General features: G+C 35.4%; 1 pseudogene; it reads left to right on the forward strand.

Annotated features, from left to right (window-relative positions):
- The first annotated feature begins 1,868 nt into the window (after nucleotides 1–1,868).
- On the forward strand, nucleotides 1,869–21,440 carry LOC141552960 (large ribosomal subunit protein uL23 pseudogene; annotated as a pseudogene).
- Nucleotides 21,441–22,693: the final 1,253 nt, after the last annotated feature.

Consider the following 22,693-nt stretch of genomic DNA (forward strand, 5'->3'; position numbering starts at 1 on the left):
AGAGAGGGAAGAAAGGAAAGAAAATATGAAGGAAGGAAAGAAAGAACAAAGTAAGGAAGGGGAGAGAGAGACAAAGAAAGGAAGAAAGTGACAAAGGATCAAAAGAAGAAAGGAGAAAGAAACAAAGAAACAAAGAAAGAAAGAAGGAAAGAGAAAGAAAGAAAGAAAGAAAGAAAGAAAGAAAGAAAGAAAGAAAGAAAGAAAGAAAGAAAGAAAGGAAGGAAGGAAGGAAGGAAGGAAGGAAGGAAGGAAGGAAGGAAGGAAGGAAGGAAGGAAGGAAGGAAGGAAGGAAGGAAGGAAGGAAGGAAGGAAGAAAGAGAAAAAGAAAGAAAGAAAGAAGGGAAGGAAGGAAGGGGGAAGGAAGGAAGGGGGAAGGAAGGAAGAAAGAAGGGAAGGAAGGAAGGGGGAAGGAAGGAAGGAAGAAAGAAAAAGAAAGACAGACAGAAAGAAAGAAAAACAGAAAGAACTCTTGTATTACAGCCCTAGCTTGTCTATTTTCAAGCTGCATTAATTTCTCAGAATCTCAATTTCTTCCTCTGCAGAATATAATAATACTTTGGGGGATTTTCTCACTCTCATAATCCCAGTTCACACAAAGGTATAGAATTCTCTAGTAATGCTGACATCAATTCCCCAAGCATAAGCAAAGTAAAGCAGATAAAAGTTTTATTAAAAGGAGCAAAACTGAATGGAGACTCTAAAGAATTATAAAAATTCCCAGAGTTGCTTAAAGTATCAAATGGGAAGATTCTACTGGAGGATCTCAGATCCCTCATCCCAGGCATCTTTATTTTGGCCTGCTTATTCCTATTATCCAAAGGGATGGAGAAGCAGGAATGCTTGAGTACATTCTTGTGCATGCAGGTACTCCCACACACAAACAAGGCAATTGAGGTAAAGTGATTTGCCTAGGGTCACACAGTAAGTTGTTTTAAGTGTCTCAGACCAGATTTGAACTTAGGTTCTCCTGATTTCAAATCCATTTCTATCCACTGCACCATCCTGCTGCCCCTATCTCTAGCACTTCTTTAATTTCCTGATGATTGAATAAGATTTTCATCAGATCCACCAGCCTCTCAGTTTGTTGTTGTTTGTCCTTCATTCTCGAAGAGAACCATGACATCATGGAGGTGACATGCAGGTGAGCTGGATTCAAGTGAGGGAGGGCTGGGCAAAGTCATCTGCCCTACTTTTCCCTCTAGAGCCATCTGGGTCTAGTGGCCAAGTGTAGATTGATGAGATCTAGATAAGGAGCATCTAAATGAAATTAGGTTTAATTGAGGTCTAGTGGCAGATTTGGGGTACAGGAAGTCAAATGGAGCTCCCCTGCAACTCCTTTGGATTCGGTGCAAGGATAGAGTTAAATGAGGTCTAGTGATGGCGCAGAGAATTTACAGGCCCCAAAACCTAGATTGATAAAAGAGGTTTATTGTGGGATTTGGGAGTAAGGTTAAAGTCTGGTTAGTAAAAGGTGTTAGGTAAAGAGAGAAGTACACCAGAAGTTCCAGTGGACAGAGAGTCTGTGGTGCAAAGCATGATGCTGCCAAGAGATGATTCCAGCTTGGCTCTTTAAAAGGAGAGATTTGGTTAAAGGGGCCTGTGGATGGAGTCCCAGGTTAGTTTCTTGCTGGGTTTCAGCAAAGGCTAGAATTTGCTAGGTGGGGGTTGGGAAACCTGAGCAGATCATTAGAATGGGGGCTAGCCCAAGTTGGCTCAGATCCGATGGGGGCTGGGAGAGCCTGGATATCTCCCACTGGAATTCAAAAGGGTGCTTTCCACCAGAATTTGTGAATCAACCATGGGGGTTGGGAATCAGAAAGGAATCTTAAAAGAACCACAACCCGCATCATAGATCAGCATGAGTGGAGATGGCCCTGGAAGCAATGGGAGACCTTGACTTCTGTCAGGTATGACAAATAGACCAATAAAGAATTAGTTATATCCTGAATTGTCCATTAAAAAAAACTCTCTAGAATTCTCCAAAATTTTAACATCATTTTGCTGGTCTACTGCAATCAGTCACCACTTATCACGGATTTACTTTTTGTCAAGCACTATGCTAAACACTGGAAATACAAAGACAAAAGTGAAACAGTCCATGTTCTCCAGAAGCTTATATTTTAATCAAAATACTTATTGTTCATGTCCAACACTTTGTTTCCCCATTTGGGATTTTCTTGGCAAAGAAACTGGAGTACTGTGCCATTTCCTCCTCCAGATCATTTTACAGATGAGGAAACTGAGGCAAACAGGGTGAAATGACTTGCCCAGGGTCACATGTCTAGCAGACCATGATTTGAGTTCAAGAAGATGAGTCTTCCTGACTTCAGACCCAGGTCTCTACTCCCTGTGCCGTCTAGCTGCCAATCATGATGCTCCCTTGACCCATGCCATCTGACCATTGCTCTCACCTTTCTTTTTTCTTCCTCTAGTCTCCACCAATGACCAGCTCCCATACCTTACTCTATACACTTTCAGATGTGAAAAGCATTCATTCTAGTACAGCAAACCATCCCAGGGGCTGAAATTTACAGAGCACCTACAGCACTTATACTCCTCTGGGAGGTTGAAATATCTCAGTATGCATCTAGTTAGCAAGGAGCATTAAACCAGGTATCCACACTCCAGTTATCTTCATATACTTTTCTCCCCTAACAAAGGCCTCCCTAGTACAGGTATTTCATGAGTTCAAATCCAGCCTCAGCACTTACTACATGTGTGATCCCTGGGGATGTTACTTAACCCTATTTGCTTCAGTTTTCTTGGCATAAAATGAGCTGGGGAAGGAAATGGTTAATGACTTCAGGATCTTTGCCAAGAAAACTCCAAAATGAGGTTGTGAAAAATCAGATATGGTTGAAATGACCAGACAACAGCAGCAATTCTCCACACCCAATACACACACACACACCACATATCCCAGGCATTCAATGTGTTCCCCGCCCCCCTTTATCCTGATTTCTGTCCTTATGGTCTGTTCCCCACCGTTGCTTCTGTCCAAGCACATTTTCTGGGATTTTTTCCCCCTCTAGAAACAAAAATCAGTTACTTATTTCTCTAAGTCAAGATCCTGCATCCACTCTGTATATAAGATATTGTTATTATTATTAAACATTAATCACTGTTATTTCTTGGCTATTCTGAGAGTTTTTGAGACCTTTTTCAAGGATTTTGCCAGTCTAAATTCTACAATGGATATTAGTCGCATGCAAAAGGAAGTCCATAAATGCAATGGTTGACAGTATCCTGGAAAGCCCAAAGAAAAGGGGCCCCTAAAGTCTGACAATCTCACTTTCTAGAAAATTCTCCTATTGACTTGCAATCATAAATAAAATTGGAATAAATTTCCAAGACACCATTGATCCAGGGATTCCATTCTCCTGTTTGATGACTATAACAGAACCTAGTAAAAACACAATAGGGAACAAGTCTTCAGAACCATCTCTTTAGTACCTTTAGCTTAGTAATCCCAGGGCTTCTCTGGAATTGGCCCACATTCAGGAATCCCTCTGCTTCCCAGGCACATCTGCTTGGCAAGATGCCAGATGCTTGGAATTGGTGTATATCTTGTATAGTAGCTGTGTATTCACTTATCACCTGATTCACGGGAAAAGAAATTCCAATTTCGGGATTGGTACTGTCCTGGGCGAGGTTGTGCTAGCCCCAAGCTGCCAATGTACTAAACTTTGACTAAGAAGAATTACACTTAAATGTACTCTCACTGAAACTTCCTTCTCCAAAGTGGCCAGTGATCTCCTATGTGACAAAATCGATGACCTTTTCTCAGTTCCCATCCTTGTTGATCTCTCTGCAGACTTCAGTGGTGTCAGTCATCCTTTTCTCCTAGACAGTCTCTCTTTTAGGTTTTCCTGACACTGTTTTTCCTGGTTCTCCTCTGTCTTGTTTATCCAGTCCTTCTTGAATTCTGTTTCTGGATGCTCATCCAAATCATACCCACTTACAGAGGCTGTTCTCTCCCCTCACCCCTCATGCTCACGTTTCCTCTTCTTCAACATTTCCTCTCTTTATGGCTTCATCTACCCTCTTGGCTTCAATTATTCTATCTTTTCAAATAATTCCTACAGCTATATAAGCAAACCTGCTCTCCATCCCCAGCTCTAGCCAATAATCACCCACTTCCTTTTTGACATCTTAAACTGAATATTCCCTAAACCTTTCAAACTCGACATGTTCAAAATAGGACTCATCTTTCTCTCAAATCTTGCTGCCTTCCCAATTTTTCTGTCACGGAACCACGCTCCAGTCTCAGTGACACATTCAGCTGCTCATTCTCATTCACTCGACATATCCAATCTGTAGTGAAGTCCTGTAATTTGTACCCTGACCACATCTTTCATTTATATTCTCTTCTCTATACTCACACTCCCATCACTTTAGGACAGATCCTCATCATCTCTTGACTGGACTTTTGCAATAACCACTTCATTGTCCTCCCTGCTTCATCTCTCCCCATTCCAATCAGTTCTCCACTCCACTTTCAAATTACTTTTCCTAAAACATAGGTCTGACGGTATCAGGCACACCCTTTCTCAACAACTCCACTTGTTCCTTATTATTTTCAGGATCAAACATAAAATCCTTTTGGCTATTAAAATCCTTCATAACTCTATCCTTTTCTACCTTTTCATTCAGTTTTCTTAAGTTTTACTTCTCTCCACCCATTCTCTGAACAGTTTCACCGGCTTATTTATTCACTGAACATTACACTCCATCGTTAGACTTGGTACTTTTACATTGATTGTCTCTCATGTCTAGGTTCCTCTTTTTACTTATTTCTACCTCTTAGCTTCCCTGGCTTCTGTCAAGTTTCAAAGTAGACCTTGTTCAGGAGCTCTTTCTTAGATTCTCTATCTGCTAATACCATTGCTCAAAGATTACAATCAGTCTACTCAATATATATATATATCTTGTATGTACTTAGTTATATTCATGTTACCTCCCACATTAGAATGGGAATTCCCTAGCACTTAAGTCAGTGCCTGGCACACAGAAAGAGCTTAATAAATGTTTAATAACAAAGTCAGGAACTGCAGGCCCATGGAGGCAATATCTGTACCTACATTTCTCCTTGTAAAGTGTTTGAGTGAAAAATGAGCAAAGTAACAAAAATGTAGCTAGGTGAGTGCTCAACTTCCTGATCTTCCTGATTCTTAAGCTCAGTTATAAAATGGGGATAATAACACTTATTTCACAAGGTTGTTGTAAGTTACTAGATGAGATAAAATATGTAAAGTGTCTTACAAATCTTAAAGCAGTATATTTTAAAAATATCCAGTTTTTGTTTTAAAATTTATTTGAATAATTATTTAAGAATGAAATTATTTTAAAATTATTTAAATATAATGTGTTTTTGCTTTGTTCCTTTCTGTCCTGGAGGAATCTTCCAATCCAATAAGTATTCATTAAGAGCCTGCTCTGTTTAAGTCACTAGTCTAGAGGCACTGGAACCTACATTCATTCACTCAACATGAATTTACAATGTACTTGACATACATCAAGTCCTGTGTTGGAAGCTATATCCTGAGATGTTTTTTTTTTACAGAATCAAAAAATGAAATAATGTTGGTCTCAAGGAGTTTTTATATTCTATTGGAGTAAAAACATAATTTGCATGTAAATAATTCCAAAATAATTTCAAGTGAAAGAATGCTGTGGTAGCAAGTGGGGGCTTAGGAAGTGCTTTGTAGAGGGGGTGGCGCTGGAGCTAAGATGTGTGAAGAAGGCTCAAGTTTCTAAGAGGCTGAAGGAGTGAGGAGGGAGTGTGTTTCAGGTACTCATAAGGGAGGTGGAATGTGATATATGGAATTCACAACTGAAGAGCACCAAATGAGTCACTGTAGCTGGAATGTTGAGTTCATGAAGGGAAGTAGAATGTACTGAGCCTGGGAAGGTAAGTTGAGCTCACATTAGAGAGGGCTTTAAATATCCAACTGAGGACCCTGTATTTTATCCTAAATCATTCCCCCCAGTCACAATCTTAATCTATATAATTGGATAACTGTTGAATGTCTAAGAAGATGAAAAAGATGAGGGAAGAAAAACAAAGGTAGAAGGAATTCAGAGGTCCTCTAGTCCAATTCTCCTTCTCCTCACTGACAGTTGAGGAAACTGAGGGCAAGAACTGAGTCATTTAGTCAGAAGTATCAGGCCATTTTCAAAGTATTGTTAAAGAATTAAAAAAATAAAAAATAAAACAGTCATTTTAAAGTATAAATGCTAATTTCTTTGTCTGCAAGCCTACCTACCACCTCACATTTAGGGAAGAACAGCATTTCAAGGCTGCCCAAGAGTCCTAGATTCTTTCTGGATACCAAAATAAAGAATTTCAGAAGTGTTGTTTGCTACATTTTATTACCTTGCTCTTGACTAGTGCCAGAGCAAAGAGGCATTGACCTTTTATAATTGAGGCTATCTCCTTAAAGGTCAACACTGACAGAAAACACTGTAATTGGTAGGGTAGGGCTGTTTATTCCCAGTGCTATTTGAACTCCCCGTGATTTTCTCTCACTTCTGTTGCCCTGTAGAAAGAAACTTTGGTCGGGCCACCTGCGGTTTAAGCACCATCCATAAAAATTAACAAGAAAGAACATCATAATAATATTAAATAGTTATAGTGGGTCCCCATTTCCCTAGGTTGTAGCTGGAGGGATCCATGTGAGTTTACTGGTTTCAAGGGACCACCGGGTACTTCCTCTCACCTGGAGCTAGCTACTGGCAAATAGAACACATGCTAATTATTGAGCCGCCAGCAGTTTAGAAGTGAATTTGATCTATGGTTCTCTGTCTCTGCTCCCTCCCTTCACCACCTAACATCAAAACTGCCCATCCACACATTGAGAGGATAGCATGGGAGAGTGAAAAGAGCATAAGGGCCAGCACCAGGAGACTTGGTTTTTAGTCTCGGGTCTGCCATGAACTATAAACTTGACATCACTCAGTCTCCTCCAGCCTCAATTTCCTTAAATGTAATTCAATTCATTAAATCTATAACATCATATATTTAGAACTGGAAAGGATCAGTTAGAAAACTGATCTCTAAGCTCTCTTCCAGGTCTTGTGACCATGGTTCTTGGTAGTCACTTTTAGGATGGGATTTAAAAGGTGCCGACAGGTCCATTTGTCAAAATTAAATAAAATAAAAATTTCTGACCAGCTTTTGGTAGAGCGATTTGTTTGACAAACTGGATAGAAATTCTTCCCATTGGAGTCACCGTAAAATAGACTATAAAAATGTGGTATTTTTCCAGCCATTCATTGTCTGTCTATCTGTCTCTAAATCTCTGACTTTCTGTCTATCTATCTATAACCTGACCAGCAGCTTTTAGCATTGTTAGATAAATTTTAATGATCTTAGGAACAAGACAGTCATAAACCCTGGGTGGTAAATAAATATGCCATATGAGGAGGGAAGGGAGCTAGTATTTATTAATTCTACTATGAGTCAAGCACAACAGTATATATATTGTTAACTTATTTGATCCACTGAGGGAAGTACTATTTTTCCCATTTATTATTGAGGAAACTGAGGCAGAGAGATAAGCTCCTTGTCCGGGGTCAGTTAGTAAGAATTAATGAGTGTCTGAAGGCATATTTGAACTCAAGTCTTCCTGAGTCCATGCTCTATACTCTATCCACTATATCACGTAGCAACCCTGAACCCTCAAAGAGACTTCTGAGACTTGGTCTGTACCAAGCATTCAAATCATGAGCGTGAGGGGAAGGATAATTTACACTCCCAGCAAAGGAGACACAGTGGAAAGAGGATTGGATTTTCACTTACTAGCTATGGGACATAGCCAAGTCCATTAATATCTCCAATATCAGATAATTTCTTTATCTCTCAAACAAGAAACACTGATACTTATGATAACTCTTCACAGGATGATGATAAAGTTCAAATGATAGAGGTAGGAATAGGGATTGAACCTATAATTTCATTTCTCAAGTAAAACTGGCAATCAGTGCCTTCTCTGCAATTTACAGGGGCCTATGTTTCTTAAAGGTTTTAAGTGACTGGCCTAGGATTAGTACCTGCTAGGGTGCCTCTTGTATATGGTCTCCTTGACTCAGCGATCAGCTTTGTAGCCACTATACTTTACTGCCTCTCAATTGACAGAATACATACCTACAAACATATATATATATATATATATATATATATATATATATATATATATATATATATATACACACACACACACACATATATATGTATATATATATATTATATATATACACATTATGTATTCACGCACATATATATATATGCACTCCCATATACATATACACATATGTATATATATAAGTATACAGTATATTGATTTATTTACTTTCAAGTATTTTAAAAATGTTTAATAGTTTTCTTACTCTCTATACTAAAGACTTTCCCAGAGTTAGAGATGGGAGTAAAATATTGTTATGGGATAATCTCGACTCTATCCTGAGAACTTTCCCAAAATGGTTTTGGGGTGGGTCATGGAAAAAGAAGGGAAAAGAGCTTGTGGGGCTAGTACAGTTAATCTTCTCACCCAAGGAGCCTCTTTAGGGCCAGACTAGGACTGAAAGAAGACTCCTTACACATTTTCCTCCATTCCTTATCTCAATCCTTGAAGTAGCCCCAAGGGGCCCCAAATGCTTGGCAGCATTCCTGAGGTTTGCAGCCTTGGCCAAGCTTGGGGCTGGAAAGGAAGGAGGAAGGGGGTGAGGGACAGATGCCCACTCAGCAGTATAGGGTAGCAACCAGCAGGGCCAGATTATCTCTGTGGCATTTGGGAAGATGTATCAGGGGAATTGGGTGCCCCCTGGAGCATGATTCATTATCCCATTCCTATCAGAAGATGATAACTTGGTTGAGCTCTGGTTCAGCCCAAATGCACTTCAATAAACAATGCTTTTCCTGAAGATTGCCTATTACAGTACCTCCCTAGCAAATTGTGAGAAGAAATGAGATAATATATGTGAAAGGCTTTGAGCTCCTTGGGAAAAAAAAGGAGAGAAAGGCATTCTATAAATGCAAGATATTAATAATAGCAATATTTCTGTTTATGGGTTAGTCCATCTTTCACATCTCCTTTAAGTCATTTTCCCTATGGCTGCCCATTCTGGCAAAACGGTTCTGAATGAGGTTTACAAATCTCAAGATATGAAAATATTCAGTGGGGAAAACTGTGGTTAGGCTCAGCCTTCCCTGAAACTGCAGTGCTTGCTGAGTTTACACAGGCAGCCCTGGAAAGTCAGAGACCATGGGCCAAGGAACATCATTGGCAGGACTAGCCCTGGCTGAGTTCTTTCTCCAGGAAGTCGGGGATGGAGGCTTGTTCAGGACAAACACAGGAGAGCATGAAAGTGTTACATAGTGAAAAGAATGTTGACCTTTGTGTCAGAAAATCAGGTCTAAAGTCTTGTGTCTGTGACTTCCCAGTAGTGAGATGCTGGGCAGATTGTGTAGTGGAAAGAGCAGGCCAGGAGGAGGATTTGGAGATTTTGACTTTGTTTACAAACTATTAAGTAACACAGCTAAGTACAGTGCCTGGCACACAGTAGGTGCTTAATAAATGTTGATTGATTGATTTATTTGAAGTTTCTTTCACTCTTCTTAGTCTCCTTCTTCACCTATAAAAATGGGACAATAACACACTCCCCATTTTTTAGGATTCTCATGAGGAAAGAATCTTGCAATGAAAATATACAAATTCAGTAAAATATAAATGTACTTCATTATTAATTATTATTATTATTATTGGTGATGTTATTGTTGTTGCTAATAATAACCTTTTTTTGGACCAGTTTTCTGATATTTAATAGTGGAAATAATAATAGGGATTCTACTTGTCACATAGGGTTGTTGAAAGAAAAGTCATATATAATATAAAGTTTCTTTGCATTAAGATAGGATTCCCTAATTTTTAATCTCTCTGATATGGGTATTCCTTCGGATAATTTAGAACACAATCTATCCAGACTCATCCAACTGGGATGGCTGGTTTACATTGTCCTATAAATTCACTGGAGAGACTCCACTGATTATGCTTAGGGCATTTTTCAATTCTTCCTGATATCTTGAAGATACCAATAGAACCATGGGCTCTCCACTGATTATTTCATAGCTCTTGCTATGTAACCAATTCACTTTTTTTTCATTCAGAAATACAAATGTCATATAAATATGTAGGTGAGTATAATTATTTAACAATATGTAACTCATGACATACATGCTAGCTAATATTACTCTAACTAATTGGATGGTGGGAAATAGATCCTAAAGCACAGAGATGATATGGAATAAAATTGACAGACATAGTTTCAATATATTTTAAATATTCCATGGTTGTAAAAGTAAAGTCCATACTATTAATTCTTAGTTAGTGGAATAAGATTAGATTTTGTTTCTCAAGCAAAAATTTTATTTTTAATTTTTGTTGTTTTTTTTGTTCCAATAGTATTCTATTTTTTCCAAATACATGTAAGATGGTTTTCAACATTCATTTTTATGTAACTTTGTGTTCCAAATTTTTCTCCCTCCCTTTTTTAGTTCCTCTCTCCTTAAGACAGCAAGCAATCTGATATAGGTTAAATATGTAATTCCTTTAAATGTATTTCCATATTTGTCATGTTGTGCAGAAAAATCAGAAGAAAAGAGAAAAAAAATGAAAAAGGAAAAAAAAAAACAAGCAAGCAAACAACAACAAAAAAGGTAAAAATATTATGCTTTCATCCACAGTCTCCATAGTTCTCTCTCTAGATATGAATGATACTTTCCATCACAAGTCCATTGGAATTGCCTTGAATCATTATTGAAAAAGAGCTAAGTCTATTAAAATTGATCCTCACATAATCTTGTTGTTACTGTGTAAAATGTTCTGGTCCTACTCACTTCCCTTAGCATCAATTAATACAATTCTTTCCAAGTTTTTCTGAAACCAGTCTGCTTATAATTTCTTATAAAACAATTATATTCCATTCCATTCATGTTTCATAACATATTCAACCATCCCCCAACTGCTGGGCATCCACTCATTTTCCAGTTCTTTGCCACTACAAAAGGGCTGGCTAAAACATATTTGTACATGTATATGTACATTTCTGCACTCATTTATTATCTCTTTGGGATATTGACAGTATCTCTACTGTTGGATCAAAAGATATGCACAGTTTTATAACCATTTGGACATAGTTCCAAACTGTCAAGCAAAAAATTTAAACAGAGTAAATTTACTCTTAATTCCAAAGCTATCTGTTCTCCAGTAGACTGGGGAGCTTCCTTCTCTGTCTCCCAAACTCTTCCATGGCAATAAGGAGATTAAGTAATAGATAATATATACTAATAAATCAGGCTGTAGAAAGTATCTTAAAGGTCATTTAGTCCAAATTCCTTGTCTTATATTTCACAAAACTGAGAGCAAGGAGTTTCCTTCTTTTACTTCTAATTTTGGCTGCATTAGTTTTGTTTGTGAATAAGTTATTCAATTTCATGTAATCAAAACTATTAATTCAACTTCCTGTGATCATTTGTATATTTTGTTTGGTCATGCCTCATTCACAAATCTGACAAGCAAATTTTTTCATGCTCTCTTAATTTACTTATGATATCACCCTTTATGTTAAAGTCATTTATCTTTTTTGACTTGGTAAATGGTGTGATACATTGCTCTCTGCCTAGTTTCTGCCAAGCTGTTTTTTTAGTTCTTCCAGCAATTTTTGTCAAATGTTGAATTTTTACCCTCAATGCATGGATCTTTGGGTTTTATCAAACACTGGATTACTGTGGCCATTTAATGCTGTATATTGTGTACCTAATCTATTCCACTAATATGCCATTCTATTTCTTAGTCAGTACCTGTTTGTTTAGATGATTATTGCTTTGTAATATAGTTTGAAATCTATAATTGCTAAACCATCTTCTTTCACATTTTTTTCAGTTTCCCTTGATATTTTTTACTTTTGATATTCCAGATGAATTTTGTTATTATTTTTTCTAGGTCTATGAAATAATTATTTGATAGTTTGATGGGTAATATACTGAAGAAATAAATTAACTTAGGCAGAATTGTCATTTTTAATTATAGTGTTTTAGCTTGCCCACAAACAATATTTCTCTAATTGTTTTGATCTGTCTTTGTTAAAGAATATTTTATAATTGTGTCCATATAATCCCTATGTTAGCCTTGGCAGGTTGTCTTCCAGGTATTTTATACTCTTTGCAGTATTCCTGATAGGAATTTCTTTCTCTATTTCTTCATGAGAAGAGGTAGTATATAGGAATGTTGATGATGTATATGGATTTATTTTACATCCTATAATTTTGCTGACATTGATTGCTTGAACTACTTTTTTTTTTTTTAGTTGACATCCTAGGGTTCTCTAAGTATATTATCCTCTCATATGCAAGGAGTGATAACTTTTTTTTTCTCATTGTCTATTTTTATTCCTTTAATTCATTTTTTATTTTCTCATTGCTATAATTAGCATTTTAATGTAATGTTGAATAATAGTGCTGATAATGAATATCTTTGTTTCACCCTTAGTCTTATTGGGAAGGTATCATTTACCCCCATCACCAATAATACTTGCTCTTGCTTTTAGGTAGATATTACTTATCATTTTAAGAATGACTCCATTGATTCCTATGCCTTCTTGTGTCTTTAATAGGATTGGGATATATTTTGTCAAAAGCTTTTTTCTGCATCTATTGATATAATCATATGATAATGGTTTTTGTTATTGATATGGTCGATTAGGCTGATAGTTTTCCTAATACTGAAACAGCACTGCAGCCCTATTATAAATTCTAATGGGTCATAGTGTATCATTTTCATGATATATTAATGTAATCATCTTGCCAGTAGTTTATTTAAAATGTTTGTATTGACATTCATTATGGAAATTGGTCTAGTTTTCTTTCTGACTTTTCTTCCTTTGGTTTAGGTATTAAATCTTATTTGTGTCATGAAAAATATTTGGTAGGAGTCTTTACCTGTTTTTCAAATAATTTATATGGTACTAGGATTAATTGTTTCTTAGATATTTGCTAGAAATCACTTTTAAATCCAATTATTCCTGAGTCAGCTCTTAAGGAGCTCATTGATAGCTTCTTCAAATTCTTTTTCTAAGAGAGGATTAATAAAAGTATTCTATTTTTTCTATTAATATAGGCAATTTATATATTTGTAAATATCCATCTAGTTCCCTTTGATTGTCAATGATAATGGCACATAATCAGGCAAAGTAATTCCTTATAATTACTTTAATTTTATCTTCATTGGAAGTGCATTTACTCTCATTTTTTTTTGATATTAGTAATTTGATTTTCTTCTTTCTTTTTTTGAAAATCAAATTATTCAATCATTTATTCTATTTTCCCCATAACACCACTTCCTAGTTCTATTAATAAGTATTACTTAATAAGTATTCAAAAACCAATGTTTTAGGTTTTTAACTTTTAATTTTATTAATATCTCCTTTGATTTTCTGGATTTGCATTTTGGTATTTAATTTAAGATTTTTAATTTGTTCCTTTTCAATTTTTTTATATTAGCTGCTTGCCCAATTTATTTATCTGCTCTTTGTCTCTTTTACTGATGCATATAGTTAGAGATAATGATTTTTCCCTAAGTACTCCTTTGGCTGCATCCCACAAATTTTGAAATGTTGTCTCTATTCTATTTAATGAAATTATTGATTATTTATATGATTTGTTCTTTGATCCACCCATTCTTTTGGATTGCATTATTCAGTTTCAATTTAATAGATATGCCCATAGCTTTTTATCGACTACATCTTTTATTGCATTATTATTTGAAAAGGGTGCATTTAATATTTCTGTTTTTCTACATTTCCTTGTGAGATTTTTATGACCTGATATAAGATCAATTTTTTGTGTTAGGTGCCTTATATCACTGAGAAAAGAACATATTCCTTTTATTCCCATTCACTTTTTTATAGAGGTCCATCATATCTAACTTTCCTAAAATTCTGTTGATCACCTTAATTTCTTTTTTAATTTATTTTATGGTTAGATTACCTAGTTATAAGAACTAACTAATAACACTAACATAATTTTGCTATTTTCTCCTGTCATTCTTTTAACTTTCAAGAATTTGGATGCTATGCATCTGAGAAAATAAGAAAGGGAGGAAGAGAAAAAGAATCAGTAATGAAATATTTAAAAACCTCATTAAGTCAAAATTAAATTCAGAAGAGAAACAAATTAACAAGACAATTTTGTCTCATATTAAATTAATATAAAGTTTATTTAAATACCTTATGAAACAAGTTTATGCCTTCCTATACTATCTTTCTTTTTGTTCTTTGATATTGGAATGCTTGTATTTGTTGATTATTAAGTTTGTAATAATAAAATAATTTTTTACAAAAAGATTACTTTTATCTCATCTTTTGTATGAGAACAGCATTCCAATACAGTAGCTGCTAGTGTTTTCCTTTTCTAAAGTAGCCTTTTTATCTGCTTTGTATATGTTTGTATACACCTATCTAAACATGTTGTCCACAAAATTAGAATGTATGCTTCTTGAAAGCAGAGACAGTTTTGCTTATGTCTTTGTATTTACAGATCCAAGAAAAGTTCCTGGCATACAGCACCTATTTAATAAATGCTTTCTTTTGTTTGATAACGGATAAATGTTTCTCCATTCTTATCATAAAATTAGATTAAAAGCTAGAAGGCCCCATTTTTTAACCTCATTTTGCATAAGAGATAACAGAGGCCCAGAGATGTTAAATGAGTCATTCAGGTTTATATAGATAGTGGAAGAGCTAGGATTTGAATTGAGGTTCTCTAATTCCCACTCCATTGTTCTGGCTTGGGAACTGCGCTGTAGTAGAAATGTCCACATTGCCTACATGCATGAGATCACAAATCCTTCCAAATATCAAAGTTGAATATGTGTATTAACAAAAAGAAAAATTAAAGTATATTCTTTATAGTGCCTTCCTGCAGGCTGTACAGTTGTCAAACTTTTTATCTTGTCTATTTTAGGGCTAGACTTTTGGTGTTCTAATAATGACTATAAAATATGGCTTCTAGTCATGTTAAAAATAAAACTTGTCATAGTCTGGCCTGAATGCTACCAGGATGGAAGGAAGGCTATGATCCAATACAGCTGTGCTAGATACAAGCAAAACTTCTTTTCAATAGAAAGATAGGGGGGTTTTGTTTTGTTTTTAATAAGTGGGAACAATGCAAATCATGAGGCATCTTTCCACTTTGCAACCAAATAAAGCAAGTATAAAACCACCCACTGGGGTCTACCACAACAGATTCAGCAGGGCCACAAAGCAAGGAATGGAGGGCAGATTTAGAGTTGGCTTATTAAAGATTGTCCTGAAGTGAGAACATTCAGTGGCTGAAGCCCTGGGGTCAGCTCTGGATTGTTAAACCATCCTTCACCCTTACATTCTCAGTGGAAGACAGACTCAGAGTATATTGAATAATTAACTGTATTTTAATTTGCCACAGTGTTGGGCCTTTTTCTTAGGACCTCAAGAAAATGAATTTGGAATTTTGCCTTCATGAAGGAAAAAGAAACCTGAGTGGAAAAGCTTATAGGCTTTTTGTATGACTGCTGAGGGGGTCCCAGCTTATTCTTTCTTACAATCCAGTCACTGAATTATTCTCCTCTTACAGACAAAAATATCAATGCTAAGCCTACTGAATACAACTATTTAAATTTAGATCCTAGGGCTTAAAAGAGACAATGCCAAAAATATTAGTAGATGTAGATTATTTGACCTCAGAAAAGTAGGCTAAGATGTTGAAGTAGGAGATGAAGACTCTTTTTTAAAAGATTCTATAGAGTGAGATTTTACTTATTTATTTGCTATTTTGTCATTCTCCATTTGAAGTCTGAATATGAAAACATCCCTGCTGTTCTTGCCCTACTTTCTGTTGCTTTTACAAATTTTTCTCATTTGACTGTTTTTTTAAACAAAGGAGATATAACTTTATTCGATCAAGTACAGAGTAGATATGGTCAGAAAGCTGAGACTTTTCTTGCTTTATTTTGTCTTTGAACAAATATTCCATGACTTAAGGACCAAAGATTTAGAGGAAGAAGGAGCCTTAGAGGACATTTACTCCAACCCTGCATTTTTAACAGAGAATCATCAGAGTATTTATAGACTTGAACTAGGGGTCTAGAGATAATTTAATTCAGAGGTGACAAACTTCAATTTAATCCAGAGTCCCCAAAAGAACAGTGTAATTGGGAAATGTTTAAAAAAATAAAAATATAATAGCAGACTACATAGATAATGTTAATTTGTGATTTTCTAAGTCAGTGTGCAGACAGCAAGGATCTCGTTCTGAAATTTCTCTCATCTATTCCAACTCATCCTTTACAGAGAAGAAAACTGAGGCTTGGAGGATGAAATAACTGACCCAAAGTCATATGAATGTTAGAATCAGCATTTGAAGAACTAGATATGGACATAACTAGCACAGATGGAACTTCAACCCAGTGATTCTCATTTTGAGACAGGAGATAGAGCCCCACATCTAGAATCAAGAAGATTCCTCTTCCTGAATCCAAATCCAATGTCAGACACTTTGCTGGGTGATCCTGGGCAAGTCATTTTATCCTGATTGCCTCAGTTTCCTCATCTGTAAAATGAACTCAAGAAGGAAAGGGCAAACCCCTCTTTACCAAGAAAATCACCTTTTTTAAAATGGAGTCATGAAGAGTCAGACCCAACTGAATACAACTTGTTTTTGTATTATAATACACTGTCTCTTTTCAATGCCTTTTCCGTTAAAGCTATCACCTGGAGAAGTGTATATAAATATACTTTTTTGCAATGAAGAGCTTTGCTATTTACTTAACTGATAAGACACTTGATTTCTCTAGGTAATATCAACAACAATAATAGTAACTAGCCTTTATATCATGCCTATTATTTTCCAGGCACACTAAATGCTTTACAAATATTATTTCATTTGATCGTCACAAAAATTGTAAAAGGTAGGCGTTTTTATTATCCCCATTTTACAATTGAGGAAACCCAGGCAAAGTGACCTGCCCAAGGTCATAGAGCTAGTAAACATCTGAGACTAGTTTTGATTTCAGGTCTTCCTGACTCCAAATGTAAAAATCTGGGCATCAGTTTCTTAAGTTATAAAATGATAGAATTAGACTCAGTTAGCTATAAGATGCCTTCCAGATCTGAATACATAAGCCTATGTTTAAGTAGAATTTGTGGATAAGGAATTGATCCCATAAGTACAAATTACTACATTTATGTAAAAAAATTGTGTGACTGTAAGACCAAGGAAATCTAGCTCTTTAGCAGTTGTGGGGGTCATAGTGGACCACAAACCCTATTTAAACTAATAGGAGTATCCAAGTACCACAAATATTAAATCTCCTTCTAACTGTCTTAATAGGAACACTGGTCTGCCTTACTTGTCTGGTACCCCTGTCCCTAGGTTCTCTCAATGTAAGTCTCTACTCTTTCTTCCCACTCCAACACTTCCATTTCTGAGATCTCCACCATTCCTATTCGTCTTTCCTTGCCCTGAGTTGAACTCTTAATAGAAGATTGTGCTCAACCTGCCTGATTAACTACAGTCAGCTGGTGGCCTAAATTCTACGGCCCCTTCTTATTTATGGCCCCCTTCTCCTCCCCACCCCATGCACTATTGGACTGTTTTGGGGATAGGATATCCTTCACACCTGTCCCAGGGTTAGGCAGCCTGAGCCACCTGTTGGTTGCCAATCAGCATAATCCGCACTAGAGACGTCACCACATCCCCTGTGCTGGCTCAGCTTGGTGCAGCTGGTAGCCCCCCTCCTCCTAGGAGTCTCTTTCTGAAACCAGGCACATTCACACTGCTGTCAAACTAATCTCCTTGCTCAGCTCTAACCATGGCACTTTTCCAATTCACAAGTCATGGGAGGCTCTTAGTTGCTAACTAAATCAAGCCCCAAATGCCTTGCTGTAAATTATAGTCCCAGTTTCGACATGTTGCTTAATTTCTCTGAATCTCAGTTTCCTCATCTGCATCACATAGGGAATCAAGCAAGGGTTTTTATAGGGAAATTGCTTTGTAAATTTTTATGTGCTATAGTAATGTTATTATTTTATTCATTTTTTTCCTTTATGGAGTTCAAGTAGAAAGCATCCTGTGATAAATTGCTATCCTGCTACTATTTTTCTTTTTTCTTTTGTGTTCTCTTGGAGTGTTGTACAGGTGAAAAAAAATCACTGCTTTTGGTAAGTAAATAAGTATTAGGGTAAGCTAATAAGTTGAAGAATAGAGTACATAATACAATTCCAATAGGATGAGAGGAATAATATTGACTTTATCCTGTTCCCATATGACTTTGATTTATTCTGTCACATCCCTGTATTTTGAAAGCATTTAATTTCATAAACCTTTGGAGATTATGAGCAATTATGAGATTATAGAGCAATTCCCATTTAAAAATGCTATTTTTTAGTTTTTATGAACCAGTGTCATATTTAGGCATTGTGGGCAATGATCCAGTCCATGATGACAGTTCCAATTCTGAATATTTTGATATTTGTAGTTTTAGTATAAGTATTTTGATTTGTTAGTCCAAAAAAAAGATAACAAATTTCTAATGCATAATTCTACTTATCAATTGTACCATTGGTATTCAATGTTATTTTTTTGCAGTCATCTATGATTTTACATAGCTTCTGTCATTTAATCATGTAATTTGTATACTAATTAAATAATACCCATTAACTTTAAGCTAACTTTTCTATAATTTCTGGTGATCCTGACCAGCTCTTGAATTGTCATCATAAACCCTTCCATTTCCATAGACAAACTCATTTGACATCCTTTTGTTTGACACTTTTTTTAATAGGCATGCTGCTAGTTGAATTCATGTGGATCTGACTCATTCAAGGGCTCATAATAAATAACAATATCAATAATTCTTATTCATTTCATTCTTATAATATTTTAATGCAATTGGGATAAAAATAGTCTGTCACTGTTTTGCTATTTTTTTTTTTTTGCTACTGTTGAGTCATTTTTCAGTCATATGTGACTCTTTATAACCCCATTTTGGGATTTCTTGACAAAAATATTGGAGTAGTTTACCATTTTCTTCTTCAGTTCATTTTACAGATGAGGAAATTGAGGCAAATGGGGTTAAGTGACTTATTATAGCTATTAAGTGCCTAAGATCAGATTTAAACTCATGGAGTCTTCCTGATTCCAAGCATATGCTCTATAATGGAACTAGTCTAGCTGCACCACTATTATGATTTTATATAGTTACTCTTCTATTTACTATTGCACAAGCAGATAAAATAACTATGTGTTTTAATTTTATAATTTTTGTGTCTAAATGTGTGACAAGATGAAAATGCATCTTCTTAAGGTCAACCTCAGTAGCAGACAGGATGATAAGGATGATGTATACATCCAGCCCACCTACACACACACACACACACACACACACACACACACACACACACTTCATCCTATTTTCACCATGACTTGGATGTTTTTGGTAAATATATCCACATGTAGCTTGGAAAGCTACATGTATTTGGGATTATAAGTATTTGGGATAAGCCTGTGAGAAAACAGTGGAAGACTTTTTCCTCTGAAGGCAAAGAAAGAAACAATTTTCCCCTTCCTTTCCTATCCAGCCAAAGTCAAAAGTCAAATCCAAGGCCTTAAAATCCAAGAAGATGATATTGAAAATGTGTCTTTAGTCACAAAAAGAAGACCTGAATGTCTTCCACCTTCCAGTGATCCAAGACACTAAGACTTCAAAGACAATCCAAATACCCTTGGAAATGTGCCTCTTAAGAAAATTAGAAAATAGTATAACAGAAACTAGGCATTGACCAACACCTAACATCCTATACCAAGATAAAGTCAAATGGGTTCATGATGTAAACATAAAGGGTGACACTCAAAAGCAAATCAGGAGAACAAGGGATAGTCTACCTCTCAAATCTGTGAAGAAGGAAGGAATTTATGGCCAAAGGAGAACTAGAAAGCATTATAAAATACAAAATGGATAATGTTTATTATATTAAATTTAAAAGGTTTTGTACAAACAAAATAAATGCAGCCAAGATTAGAAGGGAAGCAGAAAACTGTGGGAAAATTTTCCATCCAAGAGTTCTGATAACGACCTCATTAAATATATAGAGAATTGACTCAAATTTGTAAGAATACAAATCATTCTCCAAATAACAAATGGTCAAAGGATATGAACAAGCAATTTTCAGATGAAGAAATTAAAAACATTTCTAATTATATGAAAAAATACTCTAAATACTACTGATTAGAGAAATGATAAATATTGGAAGGGATGTGGGAAAACTGGAACACTAATACATTGTTGGTTGAGTTGTGAACTGATCCAGCTATTCTGGAGAGCAATTTGGAACTATACCCAAAGGGCTATCAAATTGTGCATGCTCTTTGATCCAGCAGTGTTTCTACTGGAACTGTATTCCAAAGAGATCATAAAGGAAGGAAAAGTTTCACATGTACAAAAATGTTTGTAACAACTCTTTTTGTGGGGACAAAGAATTGAAAAATGATTGGATGCCCATCAATTGGTGAATGGCTGAATAAGTTATAGTATATGAATGTTATGGAACATTACTATTTTATAAGAAACAATCAGCAAAATGATTTCAGAAAGGCCAAAAGAGACTTAATGTGAACTGATGTTAAGCAAAGTGATAAAACCAAGAGACATTGTATACAAAACAAGATTATATGATCTCATATGATCAATTCTGATGGACATGGATCTTTTCAACAATGAGGTAATTCAGGCCAAGCCCAATAGACTTTTGATGGACAGAGCCATTGGCATCCAGAAAGAAGACTGTGGGAACTGAATGTGGATCACAGCAGAGTATTTTCATCTTTTTTTTGTTGTTTGCTTTTATTTTGTTTTCTTTCTCATTTTTTCTTTTTTGATTGATTTTTTCTTGTAACACATAATAATTGTGGAAATATGTATAGAAGAATTGTATGTTTAACACAGATTACTTGTCATCTAGGGGAGAGGTGGACAAAAGGGAGGGAGAAAAATTTGAAGCATAAGGTTTTACAAGGGTGAATGCTGAAAACTATCTTTGCATATATTTTGAAAATAAAAATGTATTATTAAAAAAGTGTGCCTTAGAGAAATAATCTTGATCACTATGCCATTATGAAGTTTTCCTTTACCAATGAGTCTGCTGTAAAGAAGATTGAGGACAACACCACCCTTATTTTCATGTGGATGTCAAGGAAAACAAACATCAGATCAAGCAAATAGTAAAAAAGCTGTATGACACTGATGTGGCTAAGGTCAATAAATTGATTTGGCCTGATGGAGAGAACAAGGCCAATGTCTGACTTGCTCCAGACTGTGATACTAAATGTTGCCAATAAAATTGGAATCATCTAAACTATGTCTAGTTATCTCACTTTTCCTATAATAAAAAATTTTTCCAAGAAAAAAAGGAGATTTGGTATTACAGCATTTATTAAAATATTGTTTAAAGATTTGTATGGATAAATGCCATATCTTAGTAATTATAGATTAGCTTTCAATCTGTTTGTACTAATGCTCAGATTTCAGAATACTTTATTTGTTAAATTTTGTAAATTTTTGAGATATGTATCTTTATTACAGGGATTTGTAATTTGTTAATTTATGGGAGACAGTGTGAACTATATGAATGTGTAATTTTAGCGACCAGGTCTTATCTTACTAGGTATTCAGTAAATGCAAAAATTTTGCAATCTGAAGAATCAGTTTCTACTATTTCCTCACAGTACCTGCATTGATGACTAAGTCCAGGTTCCTTAAAGATAGCCTTTCTGTTATATCTAGTGACAAAGACTCCTAAGCCCCTCTTTTTCTATCAATACCTCCACATAAATAAGCTATTTGTTTGATGCTTCTTGAACAAGAGATTGATGGTTGAATTCTTGTGGATGTTACCCATGAAAGGCCTTTTTGATTTCAGTCTTGTCTCTTAGTCATTTCATAGGCTCCATCTAAAAACAAAATACTTTCAGTTACAATTGACTGTTCTGATGAAGAGTACCTAAATTTTTTCATCTTTTATTATTTCTTAGCAAAATGATGTCTGCTTGTTCCAAAATAATTTATGCAATTTCTAAAAATATGTTTAAAATGCCTATCATTTGTCTTCTTTCTTTTTGATGAGGAAATGTTAATTTCTCTATAGCTGCCTTAGAATTATGAGCCCTGTGTTTTGCTGCAGGCTTATCAAATTTGAGAGACTTGAAAACTAAGTAATGCAATAATCAACTAAAATTCTAATGGGCTGATCACGATGCATTTTGCCTATCTCTTCACAGAGAGGAGATTGATTCACAATGCCAAATAAAGTCAGACATTACTAATGTAAAAATTTTTGGGTTTTTTAGCCATGCATAATTGTTAGGACTTCCTTTTCTCTTTACAATGAGAAGTGGGTGGGAAAAAGAGGAAGGATAGAGACAAGATAGCTAAAAAGGAAAAGAAGAAAAAAAGGAAAAAAGAAAAGATAGTTACTATCATCATTTTTTTAATGCAATGGAGAGCATAGAAGGAAGGCTAGAGAAAAATCACAAATAAACAGGATAGATTTGAAAACTACAGGTAGAATTTATGATTTATTTAAAAAGAAAATCAAGTTGTACAGAGTA

The sequence above is a fragment of the Sminthopsis crassicaudata genome, chromosome 2 (assembly GCF_048593235.1).
Source record: "Sminthopsis crassicaudata isolate SCR6 chromosome 2, ASM4859323v1, whole genome shotgun sequence".
Taxonomy (NCBI): domain Eukaryota; kingdom Metazoa; phylum Chordata; class Mammalia; order Dasyuromorphia; family Dasyuridae; genus Sminthopsis; species Sminthopsis crassicaudata.